We start from the raw sequence: 8777 nt of genomic DNA, 5'->3' as shown, positions 1-8777 counted from the left end.
TTTCCCCCTCCAAATGATTTTGAGTTTTGTTCCACATTGTTCTCCCTCTCTATCAAGGATCTCCTACATAGATCCCCTTCCAAGTGGATGACCCAAAGCTCATATTTTGGTTCTTGTGGGCTTGTTTTAATTTTCTTCAGCTTCAGTGTAAAACTTGCATATGAGCAAATGATGGACTGTTCCTTCATCAGCCCTTGGCTTTGTTCTCACTAATGACATTGAGCTTCTCCATAATCTCTTTCCACATATGTAGTCTGTTTGATTCCATGTACTCCATGTGGCAAGGTCCACACATGTAGTTATTATTTATGTTGTTGAAAAAAGGTGTTTACAATGAATGTCATTGATCTTGCAAAATTCTATTATGTGATCTCCAGAGTCTCTCTATTACCAAGGCCATATTTTCTAACTACTGATGCTTCTTTGTTTTCAACTTTTTTATTCCATTCACCAGTAATTATCAATATATCTTGATTGTTTGGTCACTTTCACACTGCAGAGATTGGTAAAACTCTTCAAAAATTTAGTGGTGCATAAATTGAAATAATAGTAGAATTAACTAGTCTTCCTTGTAAGTGTATGGATATTTTCCTATCACTTACAGCATTATATATCAAGATAAATCTTGAAATGTTCTTTTTGACCATGAATACAATGTCATTCCTCTTTAATTCATCATTCCTGGCTTAGTAGACAGTATAACTGTCTGATTTAAAATGGCCAGTGCCAGTCCATTTCAGCTCACAAATGCCTATGTTATCAATCTTTACGTGTTCCATTTCATTTTTGACAACTTCATATTTTCCTAGATTCATACTTCATACATTTCAGGTTCTGATTATTAATTGATGTTTGCAACTATTTCTTCTCATTTTGAGTCATGCTGTATTAGCACATGGAGGTCCAGAAAGCTTTACTCCATCTAGGTCATTAAAGTAGACTCTACTTTGAGGAGACAGCTCTTCCCCAGTTATATTTTAAGTGTCTTCCAACCTGAGGGGCTTATCTTCTGGCACTATATCAGATGGGGTTTCCCTGCTATTCATTATGTTGGCTAATATGTTCAGAAGTAGACCTGGCCATGTCCTTCCTATCTCAGTCTGGAAGGTCTGCTTCAACCTGTCCACCATGGGTAAACTTGGTGGTATTTGAAATACTGATGGCATAGCATCTAGCGTCACAGCAACATGCAAGCCACCAGAACAACACAAGCTGGCAGACGAGGGGTGGGACAGTTACCTAGGTTATAATATCTATAATAATATACTCAAAGAGTGGGTGGATTATAATGGGGGAAAGGAATGTGACATCTCTGCTGCAGGAAGAAAGGAGGGCAAAGTGAAGTCTGGAAACCATTAGAGAAATCATCCTAGAGAGTCCTAGAAAGTTTATTTTGCTAATTGATAGTTGGATTGATTGTTAAAGGCAGTTAATCAGTACCTGTTAACTCCAGCAGGATGAGAGATGAGAGGAGAGTCTGGTTAATATCCCTGAATGACTGTGGGACAGGGTTACTGTCTGGTCAGTCACTCTTGCTCAATACCAGAGTCCTTCATGGGCAGAATATGCCTCAATCCCATAATCTATAAAACCCATAATCATTAAAAAGTAGGTCACACAACCTCACTTCTACATTTTCTTTGAAAATGTTTTCTTCTAAAATGGTCCTTGATCCATTTTGAATTGGTTTTTGTGGGTAGTATGAGACGTAGATCTTAATTTATTATTCTGTATGTGGAAATGCAATTTTCCTGGAAGTATTTGTTATCAGTTGGGTTTTAAATTTCAGGGAGTTCACAGGACTCCCTCATCCTATCTGTGGTTAATATATTCTGGGTAAGAGGAGTTTCAATGACCTTTCTTATGAAGAGTCACTTTGGGTCTCAGGCTTGTGAAATCTAGTCCAGACCTTGCCAAGGAAGGGACTCCTCCCATGTGGTTTAAAATTCTCAGACTCCTGTATCCTCTTCTCACCCTTTAGCAGATGTTGTATACTTGGTCTCCTGAGACAACTCTAGCAGGAAGCCAGCCTCCCCTTGGCTCTGCTCTTGGGTGATTCATTTCTCCATCCTCAAGTCTTGCAAAAAAAATCAAAAAGTAACAAAAGAACTTACAGTGCTCCCCATTGGCCAGACCACATCTGCTGTACCCCAAGTTCTGGAGTTTCTTCCCTTTGCCCACAGGCTAGAGTTGGGTACATACTAGAAGCCCTTCGCTCTGCTTTTAGGGCCCTCTCTTCTTCCTCATGGTGAGTCAAGCCTCATGAAGAGCCACACTCTGGGAATAACAGAATGGGGGTAACACCAGTTCCTCATGCTAGACACTTATGAGTCCCCTCCTTCTGTCCCTCACTGGATAGAGAACAGCCCAGGAGGCTGAAACCTGGGGATGCAGGAAGGACTCTGGTTGTGGTCGTGCACAGGGGTGATAAGGAATGAGCTTATGAGTGGGGGGTGGAATGAAGCTGATATGTGAGTGATGCTGAGAAGCCCAGGCGGGGTCATCTGGAACCAAATGAGAGCCCATTTCTGAGTCTTCCTCTTGAGCCTTCTCCCCACAAGTACCCAGTTCAGTGTTCCTCACTCCTTTTTTTCTTCTAAAGTTGGACAAGAAGACCAAATCCCAACCTTTCTCCTCCTGAAAAGTCAAAGGATAGCTCAGGACTCAGTAAGCAAGTCAGACTGGGAAAGAGAGAAAGTGCATCAACCAGTAAGGATACTTGCCCTGATAAAGAAGACCTAGATACAGGCACACAGGCCTCTCTGTCAGTGGATATTTATTTAGAAGGATCAAAGTTGGTAAAGTGGGTAAAAGCAAGAATCAGATGGAAGGAAGTATGGCTGAATGATGACAAGAAGGATGGATGTGTGGGAGGATGGATGGATGGACAGATGTGTGGGTGGACAAATGGAGAGAAGGATCATGGATGTCAGTGGATCAGTGGAGAAATCAATAGGAGTATGGCAAATGGATGGAAGATTGAATATGTTGGTGGATGAATAAAGAATAAGTAAGTAGATAGATGGATGGGAGGATGTAATGATGGAAGAATTAGTGGATGGCTGGATACATGATAGGAGGGAGGGATGGATAGATGTACTGTGAGTGTACTAGAGGACAAACAATGGAAGAATGGATGGTATTAGATGTTTTCACAGCTAGAGAGAATTGCCTGGTTGGATGTGAATGATAGAAGAATGCCTGATGATAGACATAATGAAGAAAGGAAATTTGAATGGACTCTTCTGGAGTGAGAAGCGTTTTGAAATCAGTGCATAGGCAACTAGGGGTGAATTAACTCTCTCACTGCCATGGAGTTGGATCCAACTCATAGCGACCCCTCCTTGGGTCCAAGACAGTATCACTACAGAAGTAGATTGCCCAACCTTCCTTCTGAGGAGTAGCTGGTAAGTTTGAACTGGCAACTTCTAGTTAGCAGGGTCTTCAAGTGGCAAGTCTCCCTGAGACTGGGGAGAGTGATTCCTATGAATTTTTGGTTAGAGATGTTGAAGTAGGATGTCATAAAAGGAAAGGATGTTTTATTAATTAGTATCAGAGATCCAAACATAACAGTTGCCACCACCCATCTGTCAGTGTGTCATACTGTAATGGTTTGCATGTTGCTATGATTCTAGAGGTTATATCACTTGTATTTCAGATACCAGCAGAGGCACCTATTGTAGACAAGTTTCAGCAGAGTTTCTAGGCTAGGAGTCAAAGCCAGGTGATCTTCTGGAAAAAGTAGCTGAAGAAAACCTTATGTATTACAGCAGAATACTGTCCAATGTAGTGCTGTAAGATGAGCCTCCTAGGTTGGAAGGCAGTACAGAGTAGCCCCAACATTGGACTCAAACATACTGACACTCATGAAAATGGCACAGGACCAGGCAATATTTCGTTCTGTTGTACATAAGGTCACAATGAGCTGGAGTCAACTTGACATCCACTGGCAACAACAAAGCAGAACAGTTTATCGCCCATGTACCAGTCCATGTGTAAGCAGTCGAAGGTGATATTGCAACTCCAGGGCTAAGAATCCAAGTTTCTTGTCTTTAACTCCACAATCTCCCTGGGCATTGCCTTTATTTTCCCAGCTGAAGATGGCGTACCCACCCCATGAGCTAGGTATACATCCCAGCCAACAGGACAATGGAGCAGGAGGATTGGAGGGCACAACCTGGAAGTTGCACACATCATTTCCCCTCATACCTCATTGGCCAAAACTTAGTCTCAAGGCCATAGCTAGCTGCACGGGAGACAGAAAAATGCAGTCTTTATTCTGGATACTCTTGTGTTCAGCTCAGATTTAGGGGTTCTCTGAGCTGGTTCCGTTAAGATTACAGCCAAGAAAATGGGACGACTAGAATAGAAATAATAACATACATTGTGAGGATTGTAACCAAGTCATTGAAAAAGTTGAGTAGAAAGTGTTGAATGGGAACTGCTGTTTAACCATAAACACAATATGATACTGTTTTCAAAAGATTACAGCCGAGAAAACTACAGAGCAACTCTACTCTGTAACACATGGAGTCGCCATGAGTCAGCGTTGACACAAAGGCAACAAACAACAGCATTACTAAAGAAAGAATAGATGTAGGGGGACAATTAATAGTGGCTCACTTGGAACTGACAGAGCTGGTAGGAAAACACCATGCAAAGAGCAAGGTTGCTATTCAGCTGTGACACACATCCTTAGGAAAGTCTGAGAGGAGGAGCTGGGGTCCCAGATAGTTCCCCAGACACAGCGGAAATAAATGCCTTTGGGCTTGTTGCTGCTTTTGTTCACATGATTCCTGGTGGAAAGAAAACAGAAAAAGAGTGAAGGTCCTGTGGATCCCCATGGCACCAGGAAGAAGGAACTGCCTTTGGCCATGGGCCCTAATTACAAGGATCCTGGGATTCAGCTTCTTCGATAACCTGAATATCTTTGGATTAAGTTCCCTGGGAGTGGATACCCAGAGGGAGTTACCATGGTTGTGAGTTATATAACTTCTAGTTTCTGTGATAAGCTCACCATTGAGCACTGAGCTCCTGGGGTCATTTCCTTGTCTTCATTGCTACCCCTTCACTTATGTCCACCCCGTCCAGAGTTGTCCTTTGAGAGCTGGTTGAAGACAGTGGCTGAAAGTACACATTCCAAGGCCAGGTGGAACTGGGTTCAAGTCCTGCCTCTGCTACCTTTTTGCTGTGTATGATCTTGAACAAGACATGTCACTGCTTTGAGATTCAGTTTCCTTTTCTGTAAAATGAGAGTGCCAGTAGTAATACTTCCTTTGCAAGACTATTTTGTGGATTAATTTTATGTAAAGTCATTGATATGGTGCCATTATTATTATCCAAGAACTATTCTCTACCATAGGCTCCTGTTGTTGTTGTTGTTACGTGCCGTCAAGTCGGACCCGACTCATAGTGACCCCTCCTTGGGTTTCTGAGGCAATATCACTACAAAGGTAGATTGCCCAGCCTTCCTTCCGAGGAATGGCTGGTGGGTTTGAACCGCCAGCCTTCTGGTTAGCAGTCAAGTGTCTTAGGCACTATGCCACCAGAGCTCCTCCATAGGCTTCTAGGCCCTTTGAAATATGTTCTCAGGGAAATTCTTATTATCAGGGAGGAGACCAATGGCTAGAGCAATGAGCCTGAGCAGTCAGGCTGAGGGTAGACTGAGGTTGATGGCAGTGGGTGGTATGTAGATTACAGCATGGATTTTCAACTGGGTGTTGTACCAATAAGGGAGACAGGAAGAAGGAGAGGGTCTACCCATTCCTGAGTGTATCCTCTGTAACACACTCTGCTGAGTTCTTTAGTTCCTTCCATGCCCTCACTGTATCTTCATGTCTGTGTGTCAGTCCCATTTTGCATTTTGGACAGCTTGAGACTCATCCGTGTCATACAGCTCTCAAGGAGCAAAGTTGGGATTTGTGGGTCTGTTTCCAGCACCAGGAGCTATTTGCCACCAGAGACCAGTGACTTGCCTAGGTCTCCTCATCTCGAGCTGCACTGTGGGGAGGGGTCTGGGATGGCACAGTAGGAGATGGTGAGATATGTGGGTAGGATAGGGAGGTCCCAAGTGCTGATATGTTGGGAGTATGTTGTTCTTATTGTTGTTACCTGCCACAAAGTTGGTCCTCGGCTCATGTGACTCCAAGCACGGTGAAACAAAACACTGCCTGGTCCTGTGCCATCCCCACGGTCAGTTGCAAAACGGGCTGCTGTGATCCTATAGGGTTTCATTGGCTGGTGTTCAGAAGTAGTTTGTCAGGCCTTTTTTCCTAATCTTAATCCAGAAGCTCTGCTGCAACCAGTTCAGCATCGTTTGTTGTTGTCATGTGCCAAGTTGATTCCAACTCACAGAGACCCTGTCGGACAGAGTGGAACTCCCCCACATGGTTTCCTAGGCTGTGATGTTTTATTTTATTTTATTTTATTTTATTTTTATTGTGATTTGGGTGAAGATTTACAGAGCAAATTCACTTTCCATACAGCAGTTCACATTACACTTTGTCTAATGACATTGACCACAATTTACCACAATGCAACCACTCCCCTCCCACTTCCTCCCAATAGTCACCTCTTCCCTGTGTCCATCCCTCCACGCACTCCTGCCCCCTGAACTGTCTCCCTGTACATAAGCAACCCTTCTTTCTCCCATGATTGTTCTCTCCAAGGAGTGTATCTACCTCAGATAAGTGTTCAACTCATATGCCTGTCTTTTGTTTGGCTGGAAGCCACAGAAGTGGGTTCAATTCCAGATCTGAAGGGCAGCTAGGGGCCATAGTCTCAGTGGTTCCATCCGGCTCTATCGGACCAGCAAACCTGCGCCTCCCCCTTTTTTCTCCAAATGATTTTGAGTTTTGTTCCACATTGTTCTCCCTCTCGATCCAGGATCTCCTACATAGATCCCCCTCTGAATGGTTGACAGTGGCAGCCGGGCACCATCCAGTTCTTCTGGTCCCATAGTCGTATAGGCTGTGGAACGGATGGTGTACCAGTCACTAGTAGGCTATGATCTTGATGGAAGCAGACTGCCACATCTTTGTGGAGTGGCTGGTAGGTTCAAACCACTGGCCTGTTGGTTAGTAGTTGAGTGTTTAACCACTGCACTATGGGCTAAGCCTCCACTGACAGTTGAGTGGCAGCCATGCATCAGGTGCAATGGCTGGGAATCAAACCTTGATCTCCCACATGGAAGGCAAGAGTCCTATCACTAAACCACTAGTGCCCCCGTTGGGAGTGTAAGCTGCTTATTATTTTTCTCCGGTGGGTAGGACAATGGCCTATGGGATTTTCCAGAGCACCATGGTAACCAAGACCCCCCAGGAAGGGGTAGGCAGGAAAGTACTTCCTCCCTTGTTGGAACCCAGGACTGGGGAGAAAACCCAGCATCCCTCCTTCTGTTCTCAGGGATCTCGGTTTTGAAGATCAGAAACCAGATCCCCCAGGCCTCAACCTAGCTGACCTGGGTGACTTGCAAAACCACTGGCATCTTGATCCCATAGCTTTATGCCTTTTCTGGAACATGGACCAGAGCCTTCCAGCTGCCTGCCTTCTCTGGAAAGCCCTCCCTGACTGCAGTCCCTGTCTACCATTCTTCTTGTCATGTACTGTTTATTCCCTGACTATCCCCACATAGTGCCTAAGGCATTTGACTGCTAACCAGAAGGCGGGTGATCAAACCCACCAGCCACTCCTTAGAAGGAAGGTTGGGCAATGTACTTCCATAGTGATACTGCCTTGGAAACCCAAGGAGGGGTCGCTATGAGTCGGATCTGACTTGATGACAGTGAGTTTGGTTTTTTTGGTTTATCCCCAGGTGAGAGGAAGGAGTGGTATCTGATCTCTCCACCCAATCCAGGAAGAATGGAGCTAGGAGTCCTGTGAGGCCAGGTCAAAGGACTGGGGAAAAAAGAGATCACTAAGAAGGGTGAGAAGGAAGAAAATGTTCTCTCCTGGCCTCCCCCTCATCCCTCACTCCCTTGAGTTCATAACAAAAAATTATATAACCACTCCACCACACCTCTTCTCACAGGGCAGCGAGCCAGAAGAAGGGGGAGTATCTGGGCAAAGAGCATAGTAAGAGAGAATTCAGAGAGACAGGCTCTGAACGCAAGAGAAAGAGAAGCAGTGAGAGAGGCATAGACAGAAAAGAGAGATAATAAGACAGGGATACTACAAAAAGACGTGGAAGGACCTAAATGCATATTGCCAAGAGAAAGAAAACCCACCAAACCAAGCCCAACTGCCATCAAGTTGATTCCAACTCATAGTGACCCCCATTGGGTTTCCGAGGCAGTAAATCTTTGCAGAAGTAGATTGTCCAGTCTTGCTTCCACAGAGCAGCTGGTGGGTTTGAACCACCAACTTTCTGGTTAGCAGTCAGATGCCTTAGAAAGGCTACCTACTGTATGATTCCAACTATGTGACATTCTGGAAAAGACAGAACTATACAGATGGTGAAAAGATCAGGGGTTGTCAGGGGTTGGAGGGTGGGGAGGAATGAGTAGGTGGAGCATGGGATGTTTTCCATAGTAAAACTATTCTTCAGGATATTGTAAATGTGTTACCATACATTTGTCAAAACCCAGCATTGCCCAACACAAAGAGTGAACACTAATGTAAACTATGGTTTTGTTGTTGTTGTTATGTGCCATCGGATCTGCCCCGACTCATAGCGACCCCTCCTGGGTTTCTGAGGCAGTATCACTATGGAAGTAGATTACCCAACCTTCCTTCCGAGGAGTGGCTGGTGGGTTTGAATTGCCAGCTTTTTAGTTAGT

This window comes from Orycteropus afer, unplaced genomic scaffold, assembly GCF_000298275.1.
Source record: "Orycteropus afer afer isolate SDZICR_OR568_19922 unplaced genomic scaffold, OryAfe1.0 scaffold00099, whole genome shotgun sequence".
In the NCBI taxonomy this organism is placed as follows: domain Eukaryota; kingdom Metazoa; phylum Chordata; class Mammalia; order Tubulidentata; family Orycteropodidae; genus Orycteropus; species Orycteropus afer.
Note: the sequence above shows the minus strand (reverse complement) of the source record.